Source organism: Callorhinus ursinus, unplaced genomic scaffold (genome assembly GCF_003265705.2).
Source record: "Callorhinus ursinus isolate GAN/ISIS: 27379988/994484 unplaced genomic scaffold, GSC_fseal_2.0 scaffold29, whole genome shotgun sequence".
Lineage (NCBI taxonomy): Eukaryota > Metazoa > Chordata > Mammalia > Carnivora > Otariidae > Callorhinus > Callorhinus ursinus.
Window position 1 is genome coordinate 11076114 of NW_027397091.1, and position 16526 is coordinate 11092639.

The window sequence follows — 16526 nt, forward strand, 5'->3', positions numbered from 1 at the left end:
TAATCAAGGATCCTGAAATTGAGTTAATATGAAAGAGTTCTACAAATAATAGACTAATTACAATAGAAAACTTTCTGAGCTACAACTTAATTAAAATGTATCCATGTAAATAAATGTCATTTATTAATAAAGAATATTAAAACATAGGAATATAATCTTTTATATATTTATACACGGATTCATATGCCAGAGAGATACTAAAAATTAATATAGTTGAATGATACAAATATCTGAGAAATGTAGGCTAGTATGATTATATCAGGTTTTGAAATTTGAGAAAATTTTCATAAGCATTTTTTAACAAATCTTTTTGTAAAGAATAGAACATACATATATATACCATATAGAATACATATATAGTCATTGGTATATTTCATTTTTACAAAGACTTAAAGTTTCTTAACTTATATATTCAGAAAAATAAGTCTTTGAAAACCTGATATAACAGGGTGTCACATCATGGCATGTCTACTACATTAGTAGGACTGATAAATTTTCCATTACTAAAAAAATTATTTGATGCACTGTAAAAATGACCCTACATATTTCCTGAGTTAAAACATGCATATATGTGATATGTTCACTTTATAGACTGAAGAATTTGACTCAAGACAAATATGGATAGTCAAAATTTTATATTTCCAAAAGTTGTGAGCTTATACTTTCAAGAGCAGGTTATGAATGTTTTAATGTTATCATTGATATTATATTTATTAATTTGAAATGTTTTATTCTTTCTCTCACTGATGAACTTTAGTATTTGGCCTCACAATTCTATGTCTTTTCTGTTCGCTTTGTAAGCCAGACCTTATAGAACTGATTCCACATTGTTCGATGTTTAGTCCTCTGTCAAACTAGGGAAACAATTGGCAAATTCTAAATAAATATTCAACAACTTCATGGTAACAAATGCATTAATATAAAGCATATGAAAATATTTTAAAGATTATACATATTTCATAAAATTATATATTATATAGGATTGCTCTTTTCAGGTTCAGGATGTAAAATAAATTATGCCAGAATAAGAATGTTATTGTAAATGAAACTTCCTTTATCCCAAGTTTGCCAAATGATCATTTTGGGGCCATGGATACTCATACTCATTATCGATCAATATAGCGCAATGGTCCCCCATGTGGCCTTTGAGTTAAACAGGCCTGTATGCTAGTTCTGATTTTGTACCTGTTTCATTAATTTGTTATGGTAATCGAATAAGATAATCTATGTATTTAGTACAGTACTTAATACATATTTAGTGCTTAATAAATGTTAGCTCTACATATAATTATGAGTGATTATTATGAAGAAGGCCTACTTCCTTAAAGGATTTAAGATGCCTTCAAGATAATAATATATGTAAATTAGTATTTTAAAAGGACCATGGTGAAAAAGCATTATTAGAGACTTAATTAGAATTCATTAATGCTTTGTCTATAATATGACTTCTCTCTCAATTAAGGCATTTGTTTCAAAACAAATTACTTAGCCTAATTATATTTGTGTATTAGAAATCAGACAATGTGACTAATATTATAGCTACAGTAAATGTCTAGCAATTTTTAATCTCCATTATCACAACTAGAAAAAGTAAACTGGAAAAAGCAATGTGATTTGATATATTCCCATTGTTATACTCCCCAAAGTACACAGAATAAAATTAGAGTGAGTATGCACAGAAAATACACAGAACAAGAAGTACAAAGTGTCATGTGTATTAGAGCAAGAGGAGAAAATTATGGATATTAAGTGGAATAACATTTGTATTATACACTGGACCAGAAAATCAAGCTGTCAGTGGCCAGACATTAACATGAAAATTACAAGGCTAAAAGCAATTATCAAAGGTAGGGTAAGTGTAGATAAAAATGTAGATAAAAGAATTAGTGAAATGGGAGGAGGTGTAAGAACGTAACTGAAGGAACAACGTATTTAATAGCTTAAAACGTAAAAAGAATATAAAAGTTGGTCATTATTTCCAGCAGAAGATGCACAACAACAAAAATATGTCTTTTCTAAACTTCAGGCTTTTAGGTTTTCACCTAAAAGAAAACGAAGTTTTGATTGGCTACTGGGGAAGAGATTCTGCTACCAACAGTATCTTGCACAAGGCTCTCTTGTAGGCTTTTAAATCTCAATTGAGGAACACTGGTAATTGCTGGAGACCTGTTCCACTGTTTCATCAATTCCCTCTATGAGTACTGATATCAGAGGTCAGAGCCAAGAGCCCAGAGGGTGTTTCCAAGAGCCAAGGAAAATAAAAGATTAGGGAACTACTCCAAGAGAGTAGACCAGGACCCTCATCAAGGAACACTGCCTACCCTTGAAGCAGAGAAACCTGCCAACATGCACCTGGCTGGATTTCCAAATTGCCATGGACCAGTGACTGTTACACATGCCTCATTCCCCTTTTTTAGACAGCAGTGTCTAGGGTAGCATGGTTTTCTATTTCTCCAATATACACTGGGTATATGAGGGAATGGAGGATAACTTGCCTTTTTATTTTATAGGTGTCTGAAACTAAGGAACTATATTCAAGGAGTCTCACTGACATCTTAACCTGATGCAGATTATGAGATCATAGATTTTGAGCCTAATGCTATGACTGGATGAGTCTTGGGCAATATTAGAAGGGGTGAGAATCACATGGGACAGATGTGAATCATTGGGGCCTGAGAGTAGACTGTGGCAGACTGTAACAATGGCCTCCATAAATCACAACTACCATGTTCATACCCCTTTACAATGTAACTTTGCCTAATTCTCCCATCAAGAGATGGAGACTATTTTCCCCACTCTTTCAATGGGCTGCCCCTGTATCTTGCTTTGACTAACAGAAATGTGGCAGATGACACTGTTCAACTTCCGAGACTAGTCCTTAATCCTTTCAGCCTCTTTTACCCTCTTGGAACAATGCTCTGAGATCACCATGCCCTTAAGAAGCCAGGGGTAATAGTGGAGAGAGGCCCACCTGTCTCAACTGACCACCAGCTGAGTGGAGCTTCATGAGTGAGTCCAGGTGAGACCAGCAGAAAAATCACCCAGTCAACCCACAGAGAATTATGAGAATCAATAAATCATTGTTGTTTCAAACCACTAAGTTTTGGTTTGTTATGCAGCAGTTGATGACTGAAAACCTGTCTGCTTCTTCAGCCAACGAGGACTCCTTGGATAGAACTCTCAATTCTCAGAAGCTACATTAGACCAGTAAATAATGCCAAAATAAATAATATATAATGTACTCATAGCATTGAGAGAAGATTTAGAAGAAAATAATACCCCAGAATATTTATTGTCTTGCTGACCATTCTTTTCAGATCCACTTTCTTATGAAAGGCTTGATATACACTAGCTCCTGGCTTTACCCTTCATTTCCCCAATGTGGCTCATGTCCTTTCTTTCCAAGACATGTTTCATCTTCCTTTGAATGAACATTGGGACCTGATTAATGTGACTAAGATTCTGGGGAAAAAAAAAAAAGCAGCACAAAACACCCCAAAACACACAAAAAACCTCCTCTGTACTTTATGAAGGAATCCGCCTGGGGAGTTATAGGCAAATAAAATCTTTGCTTGTTTGTTCAAACAACATTTACAAATGGAACTAAACATAAGTATTTTATTGATTCTCCCATTCTAGTTCTCTAAAATGGTGCTTCATTCTTCATTACATGTAGTAATGGTATAAAAAATACTATTGGTTCCTTTCTGAACTTTCTTTCAGACTCTGTGCAGTACATTGGCTTCTGTGACTTTATACTATCCTGGATATCCTTCTTCCTTTCAAACCTCTATTTTAGAGTTCCTTTTTGGTTTTTATGTCTGCTAATGATTGTGTATTTCTCAATGCTCAGTCCTCACCTCTTCTTTTTGGCATGACCTAAGGGTTGAGCTGGGTCAGCAAGGATTTTGGAATGGACAGATGGTGAGTGCAGGAGGTCAGGAACTACAAAAGGATAATGTACTCGTTCCTGAACAGACAGCCACTTAAGAAGTAAAGCTCTGAGAATTAAACTGTAATGACGGGAAAGCAGAATAACACAAGTCATAGGAGAACCTACAGAAGGAATCCAGGTTGGCAGAGGTGAGACAAGCGATGAGAGACAAACCTGGCAACAATGATGGTTCCAAAAACTGAGACTAAAATCCTGGGAGCAGGTCAGGCCAGGGATAGAGGTATGTAGATGAATCTAAGTCACCAGAAGTGGGTACACAACTGGGGAGATGTAGGAGTGAGAAGAGTGAGAGTTTGCACCCACAAGGTTCCATAGAAAATTCTGCCAAAGGGATTTCTGTAGGGGTGAGTTTTCAGTTTCCTGTGGAAAACACAGCATAAATCAGACCCTCATCATTTCATGCCTGCATTCTTATAACAGGCTCCTAACAGATTTAATCATGATTGCTCTAATTTTAATCTAATTTACATCTACCCTCAGAATAATTTTCCCTGAGTACTGTTTCCAGCAAGACACACATCTGCTTAAAAACCCGTTAAGTCCCTGTTGCTTACTGTATAAACACTAATTCCCTATGTTGACTTCCAGTTTCCTCTTCAGTCAGGTTTAAGTCCACATTTAGAAGTATTTTTCATATATCAATAATCTGTTTCACTAGTTACTAATTACTATTTGAAAGTTTTCTTCTTTTTAAATTTTAACAGTTTCTATTGAATGGACTAGAAGTTATCTATTAAAATTTCCAATAAGAAACAACTATGATTTTAGGACATTTATTATTTTGGCTTGTGAGATACTTAGTTTTGGACATCATCAAGCCTGATGTTCAGAAATAACATTTCATATCTCTTTACTTAGCCATGTGACCTTGGATAAGTTATTTAACCTCTCTGAGCCTCAGTTTTCTAGAAAATGGGAATAGCAATACTACACCTATCTCTTGGAGTAGATGTGAAGACAGAATAGATTTAAAATGTAGTGTTTGGTGTTTGTTAAATACATGGCAGCTAAATAATAAATGTCAGTTCCCTTCTCTTCTCCAAAGGCCTACCTTTTAAAAGCAAGTGGTATTAGCATCTGTGAGAAAAGCACTTCCCTTACTGAGATAAAATTAAGGAACTATATGGTGTAAACCCTGGAAGAAGAATCTCCTACTGAATTTTACCTTCTCTTTGGCTTTTTCTCATTCTGATAACTGCTGCAACCACCTTCCCTTCAAATTCCTTTCCCTGATTACTCTTACTACATCTAAAACAGACTGGAATTCTCAAAATAGAGCTAATAATCCCACAGAAGTGCAAAGAAAATATAAAAGGCATAGACAGAGCCCATTATACACTGACAGTTCTGTGGTTCTAGAATACCTCAACTGCATTCTCCCTGGTCCTGTCTCACTCCTTTTTCTGGAAGAATTTCACATCTTTCTCACATGTCTGGGGAAAGTGTCATCTTTCCACTCCATAGGGTTATTCTCCTTAACACCTGGATCTCTTTGTTATCAAGGGCAAGAATACAACTTCTAACTCTGCCACTTACCTAAGGCCCTCCTATTTTTTTTTAAGATTTATTCATTTGAGAGAGAGAGAGAGAGATTGTGTGTGTATTTGTGTGTGTGCACGTGTGCACATGCGTGTGCATGAGAGGGTCAGAGGGAGAGGGAGAGAGAATTCCAAGCAGATTCCTTGCTAATCATAGAGCCTGATGTGGACTTGATCCCATGACCCTGAGATCACAACCTGAGCTGAAACCAAGAGTCAGCTGCTCAACCAACTGTACCACCCTGGCATCCCTGGCCCTCCTATTCTGATGGATACAGCTTTTCTCTTCCCCAGGCCCCTTCCAGGATTGGGGTGACATACATACTATCTTCCCTCAGATAAAGCTCCAACCTCTACATACTGATCACAGCTCAGACCTCAAGAGACCCATTTCAGTTATATAATAATTTTAACACCTGTACACTAAGAATTGCCCACATAGAAGGGAGCTATTCCATTCCACTCTCAACAAGAATAATTTATAGGGGCATGTGGGTGGCTCAGTCAGTTAAGCATCTGCCTTCAGCTTGGGTCATGATCCCGGAGTTCTGGGATCCAGGCTTGAGTTGGACTCCCTGTTCAGCGGGGAGTCTGCTTCTCCCTCTCCCTCTGCTCCTCCCCCTGCTCGTGCTCTCTCTCTCTCGCTTACTCTCTCCTTCAAATAAATAAATAAAATCTTAAAAAAAAACAAGGATAATTTACAGTCATTACTTCTATATAATTAGACCAAATTTCGACATTATCAAAGTCTCTAAAGATATAAAGGAAATTGGGATTTATGATAAAAGAACTGTACTAATGAAAATGTTAGCATATTGTAGTAACTTAGTAGACCAATAAATGCATTTTGATGTATTATATATTTGGTAATAGACTAATGACTTAGTTATATTAATATAGTAATATAGATTTTTTTTAAGATTTGAGAGAGGGAGAGAGCGCGCAGGGTTGGGGGGAGTGCAGAGGGAAAGGGAGAGAGAGTCTTAAGCAGATGGGGCTTAATCCCTGAGATCATGACCTGAGCAGAAACCAAGAGTTGGACACTTAACCAACTGCACCACCCAGGTGCCCCTACTACAGATTTTTTGAAACTATAATTTAAAGCTAATGTCTTGAAAGGATAAGTATTTTATAACTTTTGGTTCTCTCCTCCTCCTCAACTTCCTTCTTCAAGTACAAAGACGGCAAAATTTTAAATATGAAAGTTACTAAGGGACAGGCTAACGGTGAGTGAATAGTTCTTTATTTTTATTTTTATGAGTTTTAATCTAATAGAGAAGGTTGAATAATTCTCAGTATTGCCAAAAGTGTTCCTTCCAGGAGTTTATGAATTACCTCCTATAGTGTGCAATTACAGAGCTTAACAGCAACCTTGAAGGATAGTTGGGTAATCCGGCATTGTACTTGGTATAGTGCCCAACACATAAAAAGTGCTTAATAAATTTTATTTTTATTAATTCTTGATAAGATGAGAAATAATTAGGGAGAAGCGCAAATTACAAGTGGGAAAACATGGTAGAACATATTTGGTAATGTTGACTGATGATTTTTCCTGGTATTTTCTTCTATCCTCTGTCCTTTTCCCCATTTAGCCAGCGAGTTGCTTATTGCTTCAGAAAAGAGAGTGATGTGGCAGAAAGAAAGGGATAAGTGTCTTCTTGGATGTTAGGAGAAAAAGAAAGGACCTATAACCTAGAAGACAGAGTAGATGTAGGAGAATACCTGATATATGATAGCAAGGTAATAGCAAGACCTTCTCTGCCCTCTTTCCCAAATGAGAAAACATTCCCTGGACTAGGAGGGAGGAAAGAGCGGGAGAAATAGCAAAGATAAGCTTCCACTATTATAGCTTGAAATAGAAGTTAAATTCCATTATTAAACAATTAAGAAAGTTATACTTTTTGCACACTTGGGTTTGACTAAATTTTATAATGGATACATTAATTATTCAGTTAATTATAAAAAGTATGATGCAAGTGAAAAATATGATTTGTCCTATAGGAATAGGGCAATAAAACTTTTAAGTTTAGAGACACATATTGAGCAATTTTAATTGAAAGGCTATAACTGTGAGGTTGGTTGTTTTCAGTTAGGGTTTTGATGAAGATTGGAAACACTTAAGCTGCTTGTTTAGTTGTCACCAGTCTGTACTGAACTGGCTGAGATGTGACTGGATAAGCAGCAAGGTGGCCTGGACATATAGCTATCACCTCTAAGGTCCCAATGTCTCCAAACTAAATTATTGCTAATGTGCTGGCTCCCTAAGTCAGTTTCTCCTCTCTTATGTTCTGTCCCTGTGAAGGGGGTCATCAGTCTCCCAAGTTTAATCATACATCATTTTTTACTTCATCCCATGCTAACATCCCCATGGCCAAACATAACTTTGTTTTGTTTTTGAGTTGTAACTTCTGGTCCATTATCATTAGCCTAGTCCAGGACTTTATGACATGACTCCTAGGTCCTAAAATAGCCTAGCAAGTTCCAGTTCTCCATCTATTCTGATTCCATCACTAGACTACTGCTTATGAAAAGCCCATGCCAACTGGAAGTATGGTGTCATTCCCTTATTCAAGTTTCTTTAAGTGGCTGTTTCTTACCATGTCAAGTGAAAACTGAAGAAACAGTTGGGATGTAGTGGATTGAGCACTGGGCTTGGAGTGAGAAGAGAGGGAACCAAATTCTGACTTTACTGCTTTCTAGCTATGTGACCTCCAGCAAGTCATAAAACATTTGAACCTGTGTTTTCATCCATTCAATAAGGAGAATTATTATTATTATTTTTTTAAAGATTTTATTTATTTATTTGAGAGAGAGAATGAGAGAGAGAGAGAAAACACATGAGATGGGGGGAGGGTCCGAGGGAGAAGCAGACTCCCTGCCGAGCAGGGAACCCGATGCGGGACTCGATCCTGGGACTCCAGGATCATGACCTGAGCCGAAGGCAGTCGCTTAACCAACTGAGCCACCCAGGCGCCCCAATAAGGAGAATTATTATCTTAAACCTAGGGTGTGGTTGTGAGTGGGGAGTGGGAGCAGTTGTACTTAGAATTTAATGAGATCGTGACTATGAAAATGACCGACATGGGCCAGGCATTTAATAATGCTTCTTTTAGTTTCCTCTGCTTAGAAATATAAGGTTCTCAATGATCTGACCCTACCTTTTTATTTATTTTATTTTTTTAAGGATTTTATTTATTTATTTGAGAGAGAGAGAGAATGAGAAAGAGAGAGAGCATGAGAGTGGGGAGGGTCAGAGGGAGAAGCAGACTCCCTGCCGAACAGGGAGTCTGATGCAGGACTCGATCCTGGGACTCCAGGATCATGACCTGAGCTGAAGGTAGTGGCTTAACCGACTGAGCCACCCAGGCGCCCCTGACCCTACTTTTTTAAACCAATTTATTTTCCATTATACTCCACTCTTATTGAAGTGGTGGTATCCTGCCACCCCATATGTACGCTACACTCATTCTTACACCCATGTCCTTTATTTGTGTACTTCTAATTTGGAATGTTTTCTCTTTCTTCCCTTAATATCCAAATTTTATTCAGCCTTTCAGCCCATGTTTGTCATGTTTCAACACTGGGGCCTGGTGCGAGAATAGTTCCCGCCCTACAACACATTTATAAAACATATTTGTTAAAATGACTAAATACATTTCCCCCCCTACCTGCAGGTCTTCCTAGATATTTCAGCCTTAAATAACCTCTCCCTTTTTGGAACTTCTTCAGGACTTGGGTTCTGTGTCATTCAGGTTAGCACAGAATCACATACTAAATTTTATTCTATGGATTGTAAGATCTCCAATTGCAGAGACAACTTCCCTGTTTTTTAAGTTCACCCATAGCACTCTGCATAATGTCTTAATTCAAACTGATGGTTGATTAAATATTTTTATTATAACACAGCATATAATTCTGCTCCTGGATCTAAAATTCAACCAAACTGCTTTTTAAGTTAGTAGTGAAAACTTAGAATAAAAGAATCTCAGGTTTGGAATTGTCAAATTTAATTATATAGCCACAAAGACAATTTTTTAAAACAAAATAAGGGTTTTCCCCTTCAAAAAAACTTCTTTTTTTGCTGTGCTTCATCATTGCAAAAAGTCTGAATTAAGCGGTTCTATTCATTAAGTTATATTATTTTTTTTAAATCTTTATATGATTCTGTTTTTCATAAAAAAAGATGACACGAGGGTAACATTATCATTCTTTTTTTTCTAGCCGCACTAATAGATTTCTTATCCATTCTGCTCCACCATTACAATATTACAAATTTGGGAATGGGCTAACAAATCAGGAAATGACAGATGTTGCCAGGGATGCAGAGAAAGGGGAACCCTTCTACACTGTTGGTGGGAATGCAAGCTGGTGCAGCCACTCTGGAAAACAGTATGGAGGTTCCTCAAAAAGTTGAAAATAGAGTTACCATACGATCCAGAAATTGCACTACTGGGTATTTACCCCAAAGATACAAATGTAGGCATCCAAAGGGGTACGTGCACGCCAATGTTTATAGCAGCAATGTCCACAATAGCCAAACTGTGGAAAGAGCCAAGATGTCCTTCGACAGATGAATGGATAAAAAAGAGGTGGTATATATACACAATGGAATATTATGCAGCCATCAAAAGGAATGAAATGTTGCCATTTGCAAGGACGTGGATGGAACTGGAGGGTGTTATGCTGAGCGCAATAAGTCAATCAGAGAAAGACATGTATCATATGACCTCAATGATATGAGAAATTCTTAATCTCAGGAAACAAACTGAGGGTTGCTGGAGTGATGGGGGGTGGGAGGGATGGGGTGGCTGGTTGATAGACATTGGGGAGGGTATGTGCTATGGTGAGCACTGTGAATTGTGCAAGACTGTTGAATCACAGATCTGTACCTCTGAAACAAATAATACATTATATGTTAAAAAAAAAAAGAAGATAGCAGGAGGGGAAGAATGAAGGGGGGGAAATCAGAGGGGGAGATGAACCATGAAAGATGATGGACTCTGAAAAACAAACTGAGGGTTCTAGACGGGAGGGGCGTGGGAGGATGGGTTAGCCTGGTGATGGGTATTAAAGAGGGCACTTTCTGCATGGAGCACTGGGTGTTATATGCAAATAATGAATCATGAAACTACATCAAAAACTAATGATGTGATGTATGGTGATTAACATAACATAATAATAAAAAAACAAAACAAAACAAAAACAGTGGTCAAATTTGGGAATGGGCTGACTGGGTTGAAGGTGCTTTTAAGTTCGTTTGTAATGCATATGTAATTGATTGATCAAATCCAGAGAAGTAACTGATCAATTGCTTTTGGGAACCTGATATAGATGATGTGTTTTGAATATTATAAGAACCAGTTTCAAAGCAGGTTTAGAACTCTTGCAGCTTTTAGCTCTTATGTCTTTTCATTATCAGTGTCTCTCTGAAAGGTAAAGAAACATGAATTATCAGTGGAGCAAGATAATAGGATTCAGAAGTCTTCAATTCTAGAGTATTAATTCTCTTTGTAAATGGATGTACTAATTGATCTTGGTTAAGGCATTTATGTTTACCATATCTTGTCTTCTCTAGTGATCTAAATGTCTATGGCATTATATAGCATTACCTGAAATTACTACAGTATAACTTGGGGTGATTAAAAGTACTACTTAAATAATTAATGCAATGAGAATTAAAACTGACAAAAGTTTAGATATTTTATATGGTACTACTGAGTTAATCAACCCAAGGAAATAACCATATAGAAATCCCTTAGTTTTTGAATTTTGGTATATTTTCATAGAAATATAAAAACACATTTGTAGAATATTATGTATGTGACATAGTAGCTCTGATACTGTAACTATGTGAGGTTCAACATTTATTGAATGTGGAGATAAGACATTAGTTTAGGTGTAGGAATTCTTTGTTAATCCTTATGTTCTTGAGGAGTTCTGACATGCTATAAGATAAAATCCAGAATTTTAGGGTTGGAAGGGAGTCATCTCTACAATGGTGTTACATTTAATCATTTAATGGATAGACATAATGTTTTCAATTACTTCGCTATTGCAAATAATACTGTAATGGATCATCTTGAACATGTTTCCTGTGAAACATATGTAAGGGTTTGCCAAAGTAAACAATGAGAAATCGATTTGGTCACCTGAGAAGTAGTAGGTCCAATATAAATTTTAATGAATAGCAAATAGTCATTCCCAGAAAAACCACTCTGACTTATACTTCCACACATGGTTTATTAGAGTATGAATCTTTCCTCACCCTAACCAACATTTTTCAATTTTTGCAAATGTATTGGGATGAACTGGTATTTCCTTTTTTTTTTTTTAAAGATTTCATTTATTTATTTGAGAGAGAGAGTGCATGGGAGAGCATGCATGAGTGGGGGGAGGGGCAGAGGGAGCAGGAGAAGCAGATTCCCCTCTGAGAAGGGAGCCCCAAGTGGGGTTAGATCCCAGGACCCTGAGATCATGACCCAACCTGAACGCAAACGCTTAACCAACTGAGCCTCCCAGGCGCCCTGGGATGAACTGGTATTTCACTATTAATTTCCATTTGCATGATTACCGGCAAGGTCACATTTAGGAGCATTTGTATTTTCCTCTCCAAGGAATGAACTGTTAAGATATTTTCCCCATCTTTCTATTAGACTTTTTTTTTTCTTTTTTCTATTAGGCTCTTAAGAAAGGATTGTTAGGAGTTTTAAAATATATTCTGGATATTTGATTGGTGTTTATGTTATATATTTTTCAGTCTGTTGTTAGCCTTTTAACTGGATATGGTATCCTTTGCAACAGAGTTGTTTTAAATTCAAATGTAGTCACAACTATCTACCTTTTCCTCACTTATAACCTTTGTGTGTATGTGTGTGTGTTTGTGTGTCTGTCTTGTTCAAGGTCTTACCAATCACTTGAATATATATTTTCCTGTATTTCCTTCAGCTATTTTTATAGTTTTCCTTTTACTGTTTATGTTTTTAATCCATCTGGACTCAGTTTTTTTGATTGGTATGAAGTGGAATCTGATTTTTCCTAATAAATAGACAATTTGACAATAACATTCATTATAGACCTATTGCATTTAGAAACCTCCTTTCAGGTACTAAATTCTCATTTGTACATTGTTTCATTTTTAAACTCTATTTTCTTGATGCATTTGTCTATTCTTCTGGCAATACCCTAATTACTGTAGATTTATAATTGCATATTTTACTATTTGTGCAAGAACTTCTCTGTGCAGATACACAAGCACCTACCCACACACCTTTCTTTTTCCTCTTTTAAAAACTTATCTTGGGAGGGGTGTCTGGGTGGGTCAATCAGTTAAGCGTCCAACTCTTTATTTCGGCTCAGGTCATGATCTTGGGGTTGTCGGGGATTTGTCCCCTATCTCTCTGCTCCTCTCCCTTCTCTCTCTCTTAAATAAATAAATAAGTAAATATCTTTGGAAAAAACCCTATCTTGGGAATTCTAGTATAACTTCTTTCCTAGATGAATTTTAGAATAAGGTTGTCAGATTCATTTAAGAAATGTGTTGGTATTTTCACTGGATTGCATTGGATTTACCTGGCATATTTACAATATTGAGATTCACTTGGGTGTATAGCCTGAATTTATTGTTTTCTGTTTAATGCTCTTCAGAAAATTTTCATTTTTATTACTCATATATGCCTTGCTTAATTTTGATTAAATTTATTCCTAGCTATTTTTAAATTTCTGTTGCTACTGTGAAAGGGATTTTTTCTTTTTTTCAAGTTTTTATTTAAATTCCAGTTAACATACAGTGTAATATTAGTTTTAAGTGTAGAATTTGGCTATTCAACACTTACATACAACACCCAGCGCTCATCACAAGTGCCCTCCTTAATACCCATCACTCATTTAACCCACCCCACCGCCCACCTCTCCTCCAGCAACTCTCAGTTTGTTCTCTATAGTTGAGAGTTTGTTTTCTGGTTTGCCTCTCTTTTTCTGCCCCATATGTTCATCTGTTTTGTTTCTTAAATTACACATACAAATGAAATTATATGGTGTTTGTCCCTCTCTGGCTTATTTTGCTTAGCATAATACTCTCTAGCTCTGACCACATCATTGCAAATGCCAAGATTTCACTCTTTTTTTGTGGCTGAGTAATATTCCATTGCATATATATATCATATCTTCTTTATCCATTCATCGGTTGATGGGCATCTGGGCTCTCTCCATAATTTGACTATTGTTGATTATGCTGCTATAAACATTGGGGTGCATGTATCTCTTTGAGTTAGTAGTTTTTTATTCTTTGGGTAAATACCTAGTAGTGCAATTGCTGGATCATAGGGTAGTTCTATTTTTTTTTAAAGATTTTATTTATTTATTTCAGAGAGAGAGAGACAGCGAGAGAGGGAACACAAGCAGGGGGAGTGGGAGAGGGAGAAGCAGGCTTCCCACTGAGCAGGGAGCCCGATGTGTGGCCTGAGCCGAAGGCAGACACTTAACGACTGAGCCACCCAGGCACCCCAGGGTAGTTCTATTTTTAACTTTTTTAGGAACCTTCATACTGTTTTCCAGAGTGGCTGCACCAGTTTGCATTCCCACCAACAGTCTAAGAGGGTTCCCTTGTGAAAGGGATTTTTTTTCTTTAAAGATTTTATTTATTTATTTGACAGAGACACAGTGAGAAAAGGAACACAAGCAGGGGGAGTGGGAGAGGGGGAAGGAGGGCTCCCGCTAACCAGGGAGCCCGATGCAGGGCTCGATTCCAGGACCCTGGGATCACTACCTGAGCCGAAGGCAGATGCTTAACGACTGAGCCACCCAGGCACCCTGTGAAAGGGATTTTTAAAAATGAATTTGATTGTTTTATTTTTTAAAATTAGAATAGGCATTTGCTTAGATTTATCATGTTTTGAAGGTTTCTTTGATTACCACTGATTTTTAGTCTTCCTCTTGAACTCATGTTTTATTTTGCTGGATTATATTTTCTAATCAATATTTCAGTTAGGATTTATGGGTGATAAATTTTCTGAATCTATTCATGTTAGAAAATATCTTATTTTGCCATTACACTTGTTTTACAGTTTGTCAGATTATGTAAGTCAAGATTCAAAATCATTTCACGTCAGTACTTAGAAAATATTTCTCCAGTGTCTTTTTGTACCCAATATTGCTAATGAAGTTGATGTCGACATGCTATTTTTCACCTTGTAAATAAGGTATTTTTTCTCTCTTTTTAAAAGATTTTATTTACCTGAGAGAGAGCAACAGAGAGCACAAGAAAGCACGAGAGAGCACAGAAGGAGCACAGAGGCAAAGGGAGAAGCAGACTCACTGCTGAGCAGAGATCCTGACACGGGGCTTGATCTTAGGACCGTAGGATCATGACCTGAGCCAAAGGCAGACGCTTAAGTGACTGAGACACCCAAGTGCCCCTGTATTTTTTCTCTTTAGAAGGTTTTAGGATTTTCTGATTATCCATAAAGTACTAAAATTTTACCCTCACTTTCTAGGAGTGCATCTTTTCTCAGTCTTCTTACTTGGCGCTTAGTGGAACTTAATCTAAAGACTCTAAAAAAAGGTCTTTTTAAGATCTGGGAACTTTATTTAATTTATTTATTTCTTGCTCTCAGTTCTTCATTTTCTCTTTCTGGTGACCCCATTATGTGAATTTGTAACTTTTGGATATATCCCCCATGTCCTTGAACCTTTATTTCATACGTGTCATTTCTCTGTCCATTTGCATTGTGCTTATAAGAGGATTTGTTTGATTTTTGAGTCTCTGGGTTGCTCTTCAGCTCTGTCAATGTTGGTATTCAGCTTTGAGGTTTTATTTTTACTAACATATATTTCATTTCCAAAGTAGTTCATCTTTTATGGTTACAATAACATCTCTAAATACATCTTATGATAATCATTTTATGTTTTGAAGACCGCAACCATCCCCTCTACTTGTTCTGTTTCCTCAGGTATTATGGTGTGGGGTGTGTGTTTCCGTGTGTAGGCTGATGCTTTTCTTTTCTGTGGTGTCAGTTTTCCTCATGTTGGACTTGGATTTCCCCCTCTTAATCTGTCTCTGAATGCTATAACAATCACCTCAGCTTGCCACCAGTAACTTTGTGGGTGTTTCAGGATAAACTATCAGTATGTGACAGGACCTAGTCATCCAGGAATAGGTGCTCCCTCAGTATCACTAGCCATTTGCAGAACTTATATCTCTGGCAAAATGCCACCCCAAATCTCCCACCTCATGCCTTGTCTCCTTGTGAACTCGGATTGAGACCTAAAATGAAATTGCTTTCCCATGGAGAGAATAGCAATTTGCTTTTGCCAGGTGCCTGGGGCAGTACCAAGTACAGGACTATCTTAGATCTAGTGTGACTACAACTTCTCAGGAATGTATTTCTTCCTTTTCCTTTACTCTTTGTTCTACTAGATGTCAAGTCTCTGTAGATCCCTGGATTTAGGAAGGGGTGGATTTACTTCTGGGCTGCCTTTTTTTTTAATTTTTTTATTGTTATGTTAATCACCATATATTACATCATTAGTTTTTGATGCAGTGTTCCATGATTCATTGTTTGTTCATAACACCCAGTGCACCATGCAAAACGTGCCCTCCTCAATACCCATCACCAGGCTAACCCATCCCCCCACCCCCCTACCCTCTAGAACCCTCAGTTTGTTTTTCAGAGTCCATCATCTCTCATGGTTCGTCTCCCCCTCTGACATACTCCCCTTTTCTTCCTCTCCTGTTATCTTCTTCTTTTCCTTTTTTCTTAAAATATGTTGCGTTATTTGTTTCAGAAGTACAGATCTGTGATTCAACAGTCTTGCACAATTCACAGCGCTCACCGTAGCACATACCCTCCCCAATGTCTATCACCCAGCCATCCCATCCCTCCCACCCCCAACCACTCCAGTAACACTCAGTTTGTTTCCTGAGATTAAGAATTCCTCATATCAGTGAGGTCATGTGATACATGTCTTTCTCTGATTGACTTATTTCACTCAGCATAACACCCTCCAGTTCCATCCACGTCGTTGCAAAAGGCAAG

The 16526-nt window shown here is 37.2% G+C and overlaps 1 protein-coding gene across 10 annotated transcripts in view; it reads right to left on the bottom strand.

The window, feature by feature from the left end:
- Window positions 1–16526, bottom strand: part of SEL1L2 (SEL1L2 adaptor subunit of SYVN1 ubiquitin ligase) — a 159449-nt gene that overhangs the window by 132929 nt on the left and 9994 nt on the right. The window lies entirely within an intron of this gene.